Raw genomic sequence first — 16469 nt, 5'->3', positions numbered from 1 at the left:
AATGCAGGGGACCTAGGTTGGATCCATGGTCAGGAAACTAGATCCCACATGCCACAACTAAGACCCAGTGTAGTCAAATAAATTAAAAAAAAAAAAAATCTTTTACCATATCAAGAACCAGGAAAATCTCAAACTGCATAAAAAAATTATCAGTGGATGCCAACACCAAGATGTCAAAGATGTTAGACATCTTTGACGATGATTTAAAGCAACCATCATAAAAATGCTGGAACAAACAATTTCAAGCAAGCTTGAAACAAATGAAAAAAAAACCAGAAGTCCTCAGCAAGGAAATATAAATTCTCAGCAAATACATTACAATTATAAAGAAGAAACAAATGGAAATTTTAGAACTGAAAAATACAATAGCCAAAAACAAAACTCAGCAGATGAGTTAAACTGAAGAATGGAAGGGACAATAGAAAGAATCAGTGAATATGAAGAGTAAACAACAGAGAAAAAAATTAACTGAAAAAAAAAAATAGAGCCCTAGGGACATTCAAGACTATAAGAGATCTAACATTCAGGTCTTCTTCCTCAGAAGGAAAGGAAAAAGAGAGCAAGTCTGAAAAGTACTTGAATGGCTGAAAGCTTCCCAAGTTTGGCAAAAGATACTAACCTACAGATTCAAAAAGCCGAGTAAACTCCAAATGGGAGAACCAAAAGAATTCACATCAACACATAATCGTCAAACTTCTAAAAACTACAAGCAAAGAAAAAAAATCTCAAAAGCAGCAAAAAGAGAAATGACAACTTTCAGATGAGAGAAACAATTCAAAGGACAGTGGATTTCTGATTGTCTCCACCAGACACCAAAGGCCAGAAGGAAAGTGCTGAAAGAAAAGAACTCAACCCAGAATCCTACACCGAATGAAAACATCCTTCAGAGATGAATAGGAAATCAAGACGTTGTCAACTGAAGATAACCTAAGACTCTGTTGCTTGCACAGCCAACCTAAAGAATGGCTAAAGGAGGTTCTCTAAATGGAAAAGAAGCAACAAAAGAAAAATCTTTGGAACATCAAAATGGAAGAAAAAACACAACAAGCAAAAATAGAGGTAAATATAATATATTTTTCTTATCCTCTTTGAGTTTTCTAAATTAGGTGTGATAACTGAAACAAAAATTATAACACTGTCTCATGTGGTTCTAAATGGATGTCGAAAAAATATTGAAAGCAATTATATTATAAATGGGGGGAGGACAAAAGGATGTAAAGGGAGACAAAGTTTCTATATTTCACTCAAACTGGTGAATGTCAACATCAGTTGACTGTGAAAAATTAGATATACAAGGCAACACCCAAAGAAACCACTAAAAAGGCTTTGCCAAAAGATAAACTCAAAACATTATAAATAAATCAAAATTGATTTCTAAAAAGTGTTAAGTAAACAATTTCCACAGGAAGACAATAAACAGAAACCAAAAAAAAAGAGAGAGAGAGAAAGAGAAAGAAAACGAAAGATACAATAGCAGACCTAAGTCCTGACATATCAATAATTACATTAAATGAAAAGGGACTAAAAATACAAATTAAAAGATGATTGGCAGAGGAGATTTTAAAACATGACTAAACCATATTTCATCTACAAGAAATTCACTTCAAATATAACCTAAGTCTTACATCTTATGCAAAAATTAGCTCAAAACCGATCACAAATTTAAATGTAAAGCATGAAACCATAAGATTTTTAGGAAAAAAGCCTAGGATAGTATCTTTAGGATCTAGGGTTAAGCAAAGAGTTCTCAGATTTGATACCAAATGGAGAAGGCAATGGCACCCCACTCCAGTACTCTTGCCTGGAAAATCTCATGGATGGGGGAGCCTGATGGGCTGCAGTCCATGGGGTCTCTAAGAGTCGGACACGACTGAATGACTTCACTTTCACTTCCCACTTTCATGCATTGGAGAAGGAAACAGCAACCCACTCCAGTGTTCTTGCCTGGAGAATCCTAGGGACGGGGGAGCCTGGTTGGCTACCGTCTATGGGGTTGCACAGAGTCGGACACGACTGAAGTGACTTAGCAGCAGCAGCAGCAGTTCAATCCATAAAATGAAAATCAATCCTACACACTGAACATCATCATATATAAAATTTTTGCTCTGTAAAAGACTCTGCTGAGGTGGGAATTTGCTGTATGACTCAGGAAACTCAAACCAGGGCTCTGTGACAACCTAGATGGGTGGGATGGGGTGGGAGGTAGGAGGGAGGTTCAAGAGGGAGGGGATATATGTATACCTACAGATAATTCATGTTGATGTATGGCAGAAATCAATACAATACTGTAAAGCAAATATCCTTCCATTAAAATATATATATATATATATATATATATATATATATATATATATATATAAAGCCTCTGTGAAGATAAGACGACAAGCTACACAGAAAATATTTGCACACAGCATATTCAACAAAGGACTAACATTAGTATAATTTTTTAAATTCTAAAATAACAGCAAAAAAGGAAACAATTCAATTAGAAAATGGGCAGAATATATGAAAAGACATTTCATTAAAGACACATAGAAAGCAAACAAGCACATGAAAAAATGTTTTACATCATCAGCCAGTAGGAAAATGTGAAATAAAACCACAATGAGGTACTATTATACATCTACCAGAATGGCTAAAGTAAGAAACATCCCCAAATGCTTGCAAGGATATGGCTAAGTTAGATCACCCATACATTTCTGGCGGTACAGACATTCTGGAAAGCAGTCTGCAATTTCTTTAAAAACTAAACATGCAACTACCATATGGCCCAGCAATTGTACTTCTGGGAATTTATCCCAGAGAAATGAAAATTTATGTTACAAAATATCTGTATACAAATGTTCAAAGCAGCTGTATTTGTGGTAGCTCCCAAACTGGAAACAATCCAGGTGTTTTCCAACAGATGAATGATGAAACCAACTGTGGCACTTCAGTACCAAGGACTACTGCTCAGTAGTAGAAAGAAAAGGAGTATTGATACATGCAGCAACCTGGAAGAATCCCCAGAGAATTATGCCTAGTGAAAAACAAAGCAATACCAAAAGTCTATGATTCTACCATATAATACTATTCTGGAAATAACAAAATTATAAAAATGAGAGGGGGATAAATTAGGAGTCTGGGGTTAAAATATACACACTGCTATATATAAAACAGACAACCAACAAAAACCTACTGCATAGCACAAGAAACTATACTCAGTGTCTTATAATAAGCTATAAAGGAAGAGAATGCAAAAAAAAAATATGTTGATGCCATGAACAACGGAATCACTTTGCTGTATACCTGAAACCTACACAACATTGTAAATCAACTATATTTCAATTGAAAAAAATGTTTTAAATTACAGAAATGGATAACAGGTTAGTGGTTGCTGTGGTTAAGGAGAGGGTGTGGCCCTTGAAGACAACATCAGGGATCCTTGTGGTGATGGAAATGCTTTGTATCCTGTCTCTGTCAATGTCATTCTCCTAGTTTGAACCATGGTTTGTAAGACGCTGCCATTTGTGGAAACCAGGTAGAAGGTTAGACAGGATCTCTCTGCACTATTTCTTACAACTGCACATGAATCTACTATTAACTCCAAATAAAAACGTCAATTAAAAACAAAACTGGCAGAAAAATAAGTTGTGAAGCCTTAATTTAAAAAAAAAAAAAAACAACTCTTGGGAATTCCCTGGTGGTTCAGTGGTTAGGACCCTGTGCTTTCACTGCTGGGGGCCTGGGTTCAATTCCCAGTCAAGGAACTAAGATCCTGTAAGCTGCACGATGAAGCCAAAAATAAATTAAAAAAAAATTAAAAGTGCCTCTTGATACCACTTCCCCTTCTGTAACACAGAAATTCCATTTCTCTGTTCTCCTTCACAGAAAAACCTTTTTTAAAAACAGTTTTCCTCTCCACAGAAAAACTCTTTTTAAAAAAGTTTTCTTCTCTACTTAATTCCTCTCTTTCCATTTTCTCTGAAATGCACTCCAGTCAAACTTCTGCCCACGTGATGTCACCAAAATAGCTGTGGCCAGTTACTGACAACACTGTTAAGCCGCATGGTCAAGCCTCAGTTCTCATCTTAACCTATAGTCCGCATTTGACACAACTGAGCTTTCTGTTCCTAGACTCACTCTTTTAGCTTGCTTCCAGAACTGCTCATTTTCTTGGTTTTTTTCTTATCTCACTGGATGTTCTTTCTCCGTTTCCTTTTCTGTCTCCACAATTTCCTAATGTTTTGACATCCCAAAGCTCTGTCCTGATCTTTCTATGATCTGTCTATATTTAGCTGCTTATTCAGCTTCATGGATTTAAACATTCTCCATCTGCTGATGACTCTGAAATTTATATTCCCAGCCTGGGTATCTCTCCCAAACTGCAGATTTGTATGTCCTGTTGTTTCCCCAACCTCTCCCTCTGCTTATGTATTAATAAATTTCTCGAAGTATTGTGAATAAAACTACCTTCCTGACTTCCACTCAAAACCTGCTCCTTCTCAGTATTCCCCTTTTTGGCTTACAGCATATTGATCCTTCTACTCATCCAGGCCCCAAGTCCAGACCACCTTAGACGCCTCTCTTTCTCTTCTGAGTGAAACAGGAGTCCTCGCAGGTGCTCATGACGTTATAGAGTTAGATATTAACATGGAACCAGATAAGGATAACTTTATCTAAATACATTTCATGTATCATATAATTCATTGTTTTATAGCATATTCACTGAGTTGTGCAACCATTAACACCAGCAATTTTAGAACATTTTCATCACCTCAAAAAGAAACCCATTCCCCTTTAGACATCACTCTCCAATCTTCTCATCAACCTTCACCCTAGGCCTAAATAACCACTAATCCACTTTCTGTCTCTGTATAGTTGCCTGTTGTTGTTCGGTCGCTAAGTTGTGTGTGACTCTTTGCAACTCCATGGACCGCAGCACCGCCAGGTTCCTCTGTCTGCCACTATCTCCTGGAGTTTGCTCAAATTCATGTCCATTGAGTTGGTGATGCCATCTAACCATCTCATCGTTTGTCACTCCACCCCCTTCTTTTGCTTTCAATCTTTCCCAGCATCAGTGTCTTTTCCAATGATTCGGCTCTTTGCATCAGGTGGCCAAAGTACTGGAGTTTATTTGCCTATGCTGGAAATGTCATATAAATGAGATCTTATCTGCGTTCTTGACTGTCTTCTTTCACTTAATCTTATGTTTGCAAGATTGATCCATGTTGCAGCATGCAGTATCAGTTGTTGCTGTTCAGTCTCTACAGTCTCATGACTGCAGCACGCCAGGCCTCCCTGTCCTTCACTATCTCCCAGAGCCCGCTCAAACTCATGTCCATTGAGTCAGTGATGCCATCCAACCATCTTGTCCTCTGTTGTCACCTTCTCCTCCTGCCCTCAATCTTCCCCAGCATCAGGGTCTTTTCTAAGGAGTCAATTCTTCGCATCAGGTGGCCAAAGTATTGGAGCTTCAGCTTCAGCATTAGTCCTTCCAATGAATATTCAGGACTGATTTCCTTTGGAATGGACTGGTTGGATCTCCTTGCAGCGCAAGGGACTCTCAAGAGTCTTTTCCAACACCACAGTTTGAAAGCATCAGTTTTTTGGCGCTCAGCTTTCTTTATGGTCCAACTCTCACATCCATACATGACTACTGGAAAAACCATAGCTTTGACTATACAGACCTGTGTTGGCAAAGTAATGTCTCTGCATTTTAATATGCTGTCTAGGTTTGTCATAGCTTTTCTTCCAAGAAGGAAGCATTATCAGTACTTTATTCCTTTTTATGACTGGATAATTTTCCATTCTATGGACTGACTGCATTTTGTTTATCTATTCATCAGTTAATGGACTTTGGGGTTGTTTCCACTTTCTGACTATTATGAATAATGCTATGAACATTCATATACAAATTTCTATTTCCACATATAGTTTCCTTTCTCTTGGGTACTCCTGGGTATATACCTAGGAATGGAATTGCTGGGTCAAATGGTAACTTTATGTTTCACTTTTTATGGAACTGCCAGACTGTTTTCTAAAACGGCTACACCATTTTACATACCCAGTGGCAATGTGGAACCCAACAAGGGTTCTTACTTCACATTCTTGTTAACACTTATTGTCTTATTTTGATTCTAGTCATCACAGTGGGTGTGAAGTTGTTTTCTCACTGTGGTTTTCATTTCCATTTCCCTGATGACTAATGATGTTGATCATCTTTTGATGTGCTTAATGGTCATTTACATCTCTCTTTTGGAGAAATATCTATTCAGATATGTTGTCTATTTTTATTAGGTTGTCCTTTTTTTTTTTTTTTTTTTTGCCGCACCACACAGTATGTGGAGTCTTAGTTCCCAGACCAGGGATGGAACCCACACCCCCAGCAGTGAAGTGCGGTCTTAACCCCTGGATTGCCATGGAAGTCCCCAGGTTGTCTTCTTCTTATTGGTTGTAAGCATTCTTTACACATCCTAGATTTGCAAATTTTCTCCCATTCTGTGGGTTGTTTTTGCTTCTTTGATAGTGTCTTTTGAAGCAGAAGAATTCTTTAATTTTCATGAAGTCCAACTGATCTTTTTCTTTTGATGCTTATGTTTTTGGTGTCATAGCAAAGAATCCATTGTCAAATCTAATGTGATGGAAATATACACCTATGTTTTAAGAATTTGGAATTATGGCTTTTATGTTTAGGTCTTTGAGCCATTTTTATTTAATTTTTAAAAATATGTATTTATTTGGATGTGTGGGTCTTAGCTGCAGCACATGGGATCTTTCATTGTGGCGTGCAGCCGGGACTCTCTAGTTGCAGAGTGCAGGCTTAGCTGCTCTGCTCCGGGGCATGTGGCATCTTAATTACCCAACCAGGGATCAAACATGCATCCCCTGCATTGCAAGGCAGATTCTTAACCACTGGATCGCCAGGGAAGTCCCCATTTTTATTGAATTTTTATACGTGATATGAGGTAGGAGATCCAGCTACATCTTTTAAATGTTGCTATCTGGTTGTCTTAATATCGTATGTTGAAAAGACTATTCTTTCCCCACTGAATGGCCTCAGCATCCTTGTCAAAAATCAATTAACTATAGAAACACAGATTTACTTATGAACTCCTGATTCTACTCCATTGATCTATATGTCTCTCTCTATGCCAGTACTACACAGTCTTGGTTATTGTACCCTTGTAAGTTTTTAAGTTGGAAAGTATGAGTCTTTCAACTTTTTCTTCTTTTCCAAGGTTGTTTTGGCTATTCTGGGTTTCTTGTGTTTCCAAATTAATTTTAGATCAGTTTGTTAATTTGTACAAAGAAGCCAGATGGGATGCAGTCTAATAGGGACTGCATTAAGTCCACAGGTCAATTTGGGGAGTACTGCTACTTAAACAGAGGATATTTTTCCATTTTTGAAGATCTTCTTTAATTTCTTTCAACAATGTTTGGTAGTTTTCAGAATATAAGTTTTGCACTTGCTTTGTTAAATCTGTTCCTAAGCATTTATTCCTTGGAAGAAAAGTTATGACCAACTTAGATAGCATATTCGAAAGCAGAGACATTACTTTGCCAACAAAGGTTCGTCTAGTCAAGGCTTTGATTTTTCCAGTGGTCATGTATGGATGTGAGAGTTGGACTGTGAAGAAAGCTGAGCGCCAAAGAATTGATGCTTTTGAACTGTGGTGTTGGAGAAGACTCTTGAGAGTCCCTTGGACTGCAAGGGGATCCAACCAGTCCATTCTGAAGGAGATCAGCCCTGGGATTTCTTTAGAAGGAATGATGCTAAAGCTGAAACTCCAATACTTTGGCCACCTCATGCGAAGAGTTGACTCATTGGAAAAGACTCTGATGCTGGGAGGGATTGGGGGCAGGAGGAGAAGGGGACGACAGAGGATGAGATGGCTGGATGGCATCACTGACTCAATGGACGTGAGTCTGAGTGAACTCCAGGAGTTAGTGATGGACAGGGAGGCCTGGCGTGCTGCGATTCATGGGGCCGCAAACAGTTGGACACAACTGAGTGACTGAACTGAACTGAAGCATTTATTCATGTTGATGCTATTATAAATGAAATTATTTTCTTAATCTAATTTTTGGATTGTTCATTACAAGTACATAGAAAGGCAAATTGATTTTTATAGATTGATTTCATATCCTGTAACCTCACTGAAATCATTAATTAGTTCTAATAGTTTTTTAAGATTTCTCAGAAGTTCCTATATACAAGATCATTGCATTCAGAAGTAGAGACAGTTTTTCTTTTCCAATCTCAATGCCTTATCCTTCACTTCTTGCCTGATTTGTGTTTGAACAAACTTCTCTGACTGCCTTACTGAGAACAAGTCAGATGAAGGTCAAGAGTGGAGAAGAGTCAGATATGAAAGGATTGTGCCTTGAACTAGGTGGGAGCAAAAAAAAGTCACAAAGTACTTCAGGGTGTTTCTCTTTAGTCTTTCTCGCCTTAATTTTTTCTTCTTTGTCTTACTGACCATCATGGTGATTTTTTTGCCTCAACCAACCACAAAGCCAGTATGCCAACTTTTAAAAAATCTTGTGATTAAAAAAAATAAATCCACATGAAGGAAGCAGGCACCAGACGGGAGACTAAAAAAACCCCAATCCTACATGTCCCATTTCTGCAAGAGCAGACCGTACATGACTGGTTGGACGGAAGGATTATTTTTATGAGGAGAAAAAAGAGAAGTATCCATCACCAGGTCTTAGAAAGGCTGCAACCCTCAGCAACCAGCTAAAGATAACCCAGGCAAGGAACTTTGTGCCAGACCTGGAGGCCGTCAGTGCTCTGAGTTACAGGATAATTTATGTTTCTCCAGTGAGTGACCATCCCAAGCTACCAGACTCTTCACCTTGGGGAAATGTGCTTCACCAGCCTTCCCCAGGAACTTACTTCTCCCTGAAGGTAGCAATACAGGAAAATTTCCCAGAAGTCCCCCTTACCCAATCCCTCCAGGCCAAATAGGATCTCTCTCTCCCCTGGTGAGCAGGAATTTAGCGTTGTGTTCTAAAATGGGCTGAGCCCTGGGCACTTACCTGATGTGGGGAGTGAGTCACAAAGTCACCTCAGCTCTTTCAGTCGTGTCTGCCTCTTCGCAGCACTACAGACTGTAGCCCGCCAGGCTCCTCTGCCCATGGGATTTTTCAGGCAAGAATACTGGAGTGGGTTGCTGGGCCCTCCTCCAAGGGATCTTCCCAACCCAGGGATCGAACCCACGCCTCCTGAGTCTTCTGTATTGCAGGTGAATTCTTTACCTACTGAGCCACCTAGGAAGTCCCGTTAAATTGTGCACCCAAGGCCCTTCCCTTACCTCTCCCTAGTGCCAGCTCTGGTTCTACTCAGCTCTGCCACTGACAGGCCATGTCCACAAGGACAATCCCTTGGCCTCTCTGGGCCTTAGTTTATTCATCTGAGAAGCTGAAGTGCTGGATTTAGAATAGTGTTTCCCCATAATGACCCATGAACCCAAACTGATCCTTAATTTTCCTATTCACAAAGCCTTTTCCAAAGTCCCCATTTCTTAAAATCTATAAACCAATTAAAAAAAAAAACAAAAAACTGCCCTATGAGATCTTTGGGTTTCTCTGGCTGCTCAGACTGTAAAAAATCCACCTGTAATGCAGGAGACCTCGGTTCAATCCCTGGGTTGGGAAGATCCCCTTGAGGAGGCATGGCTACCCACTCCAGTATTCTTACCTGAAGAATCCCATGGACAGAGGAGCCTGGCGGGCTACAGTCCATGGGGTCACAAAGAGTCACACAGGACTGAGCAACTAAGCACAGCACATGAGAACTTCATGTATGACTACAAAATATAAGTGGTATGTTCTCCATATGACCCAATTCTCTTAAAGAAACTGTTTCATCTTACATATAGCTCTGTAAATACCTCCCCAGAAACTACTGTAACTTTGCTTTCCATCCTAACCAAAAGTAACTGGACCAGAGGCAGACCCCAGACCCAAGATGAGCCAGCTATAGTCTGGATGGAGACAAGCCGATTATTCCTCTCAAAATGGGCATCGTAGACACTCTACAGCTAGTGAAGGTACGCAGCCCAGTGGTCAAGTCAGACACACAGGCTGGTGGCCATGGGGCCCACACGCAGGGCCCACGCTCGAGAAGCAGCTGGAAAGAAGGAGGCGGCGGAGAGCAGCAGCAGGACAAGTAAGCCCTGTGGCTCATGCGGATTAGAAACGACTCAGCTCTCGGTAGCTGGAGACTGTCTCACTCTTTACTTTCCCGTACTGCTGCCAACGTGAAGCGTGAACTATCCTTGTATTCTTGAGTGTGCCCTTACACAAACCACTGTCAAAGGAACTGTGACTCCAGCTGAGGAAAGGGCAGGTGATTCTTTAACAAATATAATCAACTGCTATGCTCGGGAGAAGACCAAACAAGATTCTGCCTCATGCTGTAAAGAAAATTTTTCAGAAGGAATTTTTAAAAATGATGTTTAAGAGAGAACATTTAGGACTTCCCTGGTGGCTCAGTAGTAAAGAATCTGCTGGCCAATGCAGGAGATGTGTGTTCAATCGCTGGTCCAGGAAGATCCCACATGCCATGGAGCAACTGCGCACACTGAGCCCATGTGCCAGAACCACTGAGCCTGTGCTCTAGAGCCCAGGAGACTCAACCACCGAGCCCGTGTGCCAGAACCGCTGAAGCCTGCGCACCCTAGAGCCTGTGCTCCGCAGTAAGAGAAGCCACTGCAATGAGAAGCCCATGCACCGCAACCAGAGAGCAGCCCACACAGCAACAAAAACCCAGCAGGGCAAAAATAAATAAGTATTTTTTTTTTTTAAAGAGAGAACTTAAAAAAAAAAGATATTCCTTCCTTGCATCCTGAACAAGTTATTTTTCTCTTCTTTTCCCTTTCCTCTCCTTTCCTCCCCATCCCTTTCCTCCACTTCTGGGGGTGGTAATGACCACAAAGGTAGCAGCAAAAGAGTGTGGGAGCCAAGGGTGTGATCAACACAGGAGAGAAATTACTCACAGAATGAGAGATGGAGCACATAAATAACGATACCGAAAATAATGAAAGAAGGTTTTCTTGTTCACAGAGAAGGAAGTTACATATAAGGAAAGGGGAAAGGCTAAAAATAACCTTGAGATACTGATGGAATGGAGGTACAGTGCAAATTCATGAACCTTTAAAATATAAACAGATATAGAAATAGTTATAGTAGTAGCCAGGGTACACATATACATACATACACACACACATACACATGTTTACATGTATATATGTTCCACCTCTGTACACGAGAAGGCCTGCAATTGATGACAGCCAGAAGCAATAAGCAACGAAATATTCAGATTTTAGTCTTCAAATATCACTCTCTTCTCTAGAACTCCTTAAAGAAACAGCTAGTTCCCAGGCTGAGGCAGGAAAATTACAAGATGAGCCATTTGTAAAATCTGGAACATTTTCTTGTGCCAGAAAGTAAAGAATTGCTCAAAAAATTACAGGGACATAGCTAAAGCTCAAAGGGGCTAATTTTGGCTTTTTTTTTTTTTTAACATTTTTTGGAAGCACAATTGATTTACAAGGATTCAGTGGTACAGCAAAGTGATTCAGTCACATTTTTTTCAGATTTTTTCCATTATAGATTATTACAAGATATTGAATATAGTTCCCTGTGCTACACAGTAGGTTTTTATTGTTTCTCTATTTTATAGTCGTGTATATCTGTTAATCCCAAATTCCCAAGTTATCCCTTCCCCACAACAGGAGTCAACTTTGGTGAGGCTCTCCTGCTAGCCAAATCTAGAATGATTTTGTACAAATAATGATAATAATGGATTAAATTCACTGAATAAAACAGGAATCCATGGGCCTACAATGATATAAACAAATGAGAGAAAAAAAGACATTTCTTCCTTATATAGAATGCCAACTAATAAGCACATCAGGAGTGATGGTAACAGAAAATAGCCATTTGGTAACCACTATAATTGTGATTAATTTAGGCAAAAATCATCAATGTTCACTAAGTCAGATGGGCTTCCCTGGTGGCTCAGATGGTAAAGAATCTGCCTGCGATGTGGGAGACCCTCATTTGATCCCTGGGTCAGGAAGATTCTCTGGAGACAGGCATGGTAACCCACTCCAGTATACTTGCCTGGAGAATTTCATGGACAGAGAAGCCTGGTGGGCTACAGTCCATGGGGTCTCAAAGAGTCGGACACGACTGAGCAACGAACGCACATACCAAATCACATGAATGGGGTTTAATGAAATGCAGGATATTGTCATAGTTTGAGAGCATCTTTCTACAAAATACTTTTTAATTATGAAGAGGAAAATAATGACTTAACAAGGAGAAACCTGAACACACCACACTGACCGAGAGATGGAGATTGCTATTACCAGCAGTATCACCGGCCAACGTCCTGAGCCTCCTGATGCGATGCAGTGAGGAGAGGACGGCATCACCTCTGTATATTTCTCCCAAGAACACATGTCTGAGTCCCGTCCTGAGGCAACATCGACAAAACCAGGCTGAGCTCTAGCCTGCAGAATGAAAAGCCTGTGCTCCTTCCAACTATAACATTGTGAACACAGGGAGAGACTAAGCATCTGTTCCAGGTTGAAGGAGACCAAAGAGACACAATTATTAAGTGCAAAGTGTGATCCCAGGCCAAACAGAAAAGATTGGGATAATAGGTGAAATTTGACTGAAACATTTGGGTCAGGTATCAGTGTCACACCAATGCTGATTTCTGATTTCCTGGTCTGAAGGGTTGCATGCTGGTTATGCAGGACTGTCCTTGGTTTGGAAAGATACACAAAGATGATCGGGGGAGTTTGGAACATCTGCTGCAAATATATATTTATATATTTTTTAATATTTTAAATAATATATAAACAAATTTTATTTATCATGAGTATCCCCAGAGAGAGATTCTGCAATTTTATCTCTCAGTCCTAGTACAGATTTTTTCAATTTAACTAATATTTGTAATTTCCTAGAATTCTTTCCTGAAACTTTTTCTATAACCATCTGTTCTTGTTTTACCAACAAAACATGCTCTCTCAATCCTTTCTTCAGTGCTGGACATTGCTAATTGAGCATTTCATGGGTACCTCAACATCAGCCTGCTCAAAATCAACTCTCCATCTCTGTTCACAAAAGCCTGTGGACCCTGCAAACAACAGGCCACTGAAAGCGATAGCTTTTCTGAGTAGTATGAGGAGCTGCTGAAGGGTTCTGAGCAGAGACGTCACGTGATAAACTTTGCCTTTCAAAAGGATCACCCTAGATCCACTGGGAATACACTGTAGGGAGGCCATGGAATAAACAGCCTAGGTAGAAGCAGGGTGAAAAACTATCCTGGTTTACCCCGGGGCTGGAGAATTTCCTGAGACAGGACTTTCAACGCAAAAACTGAAAACCAAAAACTGGAAAAGTACCAGGGAAACCAGATACTCTAGTTAGGAGCTTATTTCAGAAAGCCCAGGTGTGAAATAAACATAGCAAGAGCCAGGAGGAGGTGATTATCAGACATCATATTCTAGATAGGTAATGGGTATATAATATAGAATGGATGAGAAGAGGATTCTTGTGTCCTTGGAATACTAGAGGATCTGAATTATCATTTACTGGGGAAGGAGGGGGACTATGGGAAGAGCCATTTGGAGAGGGGATGGGAATCAGGAGCTCAATTTTGGACTTGCTAAGCATTGGGTGTCTATCTGACATCCAAAAGGAGATGTTAGATGGGTATTTAAATACACACATCTAGAGATCAGAGGAGAGAAGTCAGGGATGTAGATATTGTATATTGTCTACAGATGGCCTCTAAAAAAAATAAAAGAAATTCATGAAGAGTGTAGATTAAAAAGAGAAGCTTAAGGACTGAGTCCTGAAGACAAGATTTGTTTTGGTAAAATGATGGGGGCAAAACTGTGATAAAGAGAGGATGGGAGATAAAGAAATGGGGGCAACAAGTGTAGACAAGATTTTCAAGAAGGTTACCTACACAGGGAGGGGAAGGAGCTGGGCTCAGCTAAGAGTAGGGACAGTTACTCCATATACAATAGGAAGGAAGACAGAATGTGCAGGCAATGGTTCAGGTAACTGGGTAGTTCGGGTGGTGGGAATTTATGAGAATTCTCATCTAAATCTTCTAATTCTAGGTAAGCCAAGGTAATCAGCTGAGGGGGAAGGTGGGGGAGGCCAACTCAAGGTCCAAAAAGAGAGGAAGAGACAAAAAAATCATCATCCAGGGGAGGAAGGGCATGACTGGGAGAGAGAAAAGAAGGATGATCTCTGACCAGCGTTCCCTTGGGGTTTCAGTATGCACACGGACTGAGAGGAGACCAGTCAGCACTTTCAGTTCCCTGAATTATATCTGGATTTTTTCCCCCTTGTTTGTTCATCTTGGTCCTTCTTAATTTTGCTGTTGATTTTGCAGAAACATCTGCAAAATGTTGTCTGTTCACATTTGAAATGAGGGGCTGAGTTAATTAATGGAGAGGACTGAAGACACCCCTCTTCCAATGGAAAGCATCCTCCAGAGCTAACTTGACTAAATGAAAAAAGGTCCACAACCAGGCACTTCTCGTGGTCACGTTTCAGAACCATGAATGAAGAGGTATGGTATGAAAAAATACACGGTAACAGCAGTCAAAGTTGTCACCTGCAAAGGAAACAGAATCAGAAAGTGATCAGCAACCCCAAGGGCTAGAAGACAAAAACTGAACTTTCAAAGTTCCAGAATTCCTGACCCAGCCCAATTACCAATGCAGCATGAGGGTAGAATAAATATACCTTTCCCTGGTGGCTCAGACGGTAAAGTGTCTGCCTGCAGTGCAGGAGACCCGGGTTCGATCCCTGGGTTGGGAAGATCCCCTGGAGAAGGAAATGGCAACTCACTCCAGTACTCTTGCCTGGAAAATTCCATGGACTAAGGAGCCTGGTAGGCTACAGTCCATGGGGTTGCAAAGAATTGGACACGACTGAGCGACTTCACTTCATTATACTTAGAAATGTACTCCAACAAAATAAGGGAATAAGCAGAGAAGGTTCTAGGACAGAGCTTTACTTATTTTTGTTTCCTTTTGGCTGCCCTTCTCAGCTTGCAGGATCTCAATTCTCTGACCAGGGACTGAACCCAGGGCCATGGCAGGGAAAGTCTATAATCCTAACCATTAGGCAATAAGGCTTACTTTTAATTACTCCTAGTTGTACACCTTTCCTTAGGTCTGAGTGTCTTTGTGCGTTTATCACTCTTGAAATTCTTTTTGTATAAACAACTACTTACTGTTTGCCTCTCAAATCATCAAACTCCCAAACACTGAAGCTTCTCCCCTTTCTTTTCCCACAAGGCTTCGTGTGGCTTCGTGTGTTGGAAAAATATGTAGGCTTACTTTCATATTCTTTTTTTTTTCACACCAAACCTCTTCCTTTTTCAAACTATCAAAAGCATTTAGACTTAACTATTTACAACCAGTTTCACTGTTCATCATTGTTCTATACATAAATGCCTCTTTATCGTAGATGCTTGCCTCATTTCATTTTTCACTGGGCTGATTTATATGGTATAATTTCCAAAGTTGCACGTTTTCTGCATCCTAGCTCTAAAACAATGCTCAGCTGACTTTTATTATTAAATTAAAAGAGGGTGTATATATCCTGGCTGTTTAGTACAATTCATACAAATGCACACCCCAGGAACTTAAATGTCACTGGCCACATAGGATTCCAAGAGCTACACTCCATCAGAGCACTAATCTTAACTCTAACCATAAATGTCCTAACACAGAATACTAAACACTGAAGCCTCAACCCTAGTTGAATTTGCAACTCCAATCCTAGACTCAACGAAACAAAGCACTGCAACTCGCCTAGTCCCAATGGCCTAATGTAACCTAAATCTTAACTGAAGCCTTAACCCCAATGCTGAACCCTTAAAACAGGAGATCTGGGTACTCATGCAGGGGTTTATCAAAACAGTGAGTAGATGTATCATTTTTATTCTGGTACACATATTTTCAAATTTTCCTCATTATGGTTTCTTAGATACACCCATCATTTAAAAGTGCACATTTAATTTCCAAACACATTGGTTTTTTTAAAAAGTATCCTTGATATTAATTTCTCATTTTGATATTAATTTCTTTTTAAAATATTTCCTTCTCTGCAATCACCTTCTGTGTTTTTTTTCAGTATTTTAACATTATTGAGGCTTTTGATGGCTATGTCAAAGATCTCTCTTGGTAAAAGTAAAGCACATTGGACTTGAAAATATGTGGATTATTTTCAAATATCTTTTGATATTGATTCCTAACATAATTCCACAGTGACAGGAGAACAGATTCTGTATAATTCTAATACCTTCAGACCATGCAATTTTGGCATCTTGTTTTACGTCCCTGGGTATGGTCTACTGTCTCTTGGTTTATAGTCTATGGGAACTTGAAAAAGATTTGTATCCTGCTGCTGTGTGAAAATTATACAAATCTTGATTATGC

General features: G+C 39.9%; 1 protein-coding gene across 12 annotated transcripts in view; it reads right to left on the bottom strand.

Annotated features, from left to right (window-relative positions):
- The window catches only part of CCR8 (C-C motif chemokine receptor 8), a 137641-nt gene that overhangs the window by 87578 nt on the left and 33594 nt on the right, over nucleotides 1–16469 (bottom strand). Inside the window, exon 3 of one of the 12 annotated variants that reach the window (XR_003105760.3) lies at nucleotides 12209–14635. The exons of the other annotated variants lie outside the window; for them this stretch is intronic. The gene's annotated coding sequence lies outside the window, so the exon portion shown is untranslated. Of the gene's footprint in view, nucleotides 1–12208; nucleotides 14636–16469 lie in introns of those variants that run through there. 12 annotated transcript variants of the gene reach the window in all.

Source organism: Bubalus bubalis, chromosome 21 (assembly GCF_019923935.1).
Source record: "Bubalus bubalis isolate 160015118507 breed Murrah chromosome 21, NDDB_SH_1, whole genome shotgun sequence".
In the NCBI taxonomy this organism is placed as follows: domain Eukaryota; kingdom Metazoa; phylum Chordata; class Mammalia; order Artiodactyla; family Bovidae; genus Bubalus; species Bubalus bubalis.
Note: the sequence above shows the minus strand (reverse complement) of the source record. Positions and strands in the feature narration are given on the sequence as shown.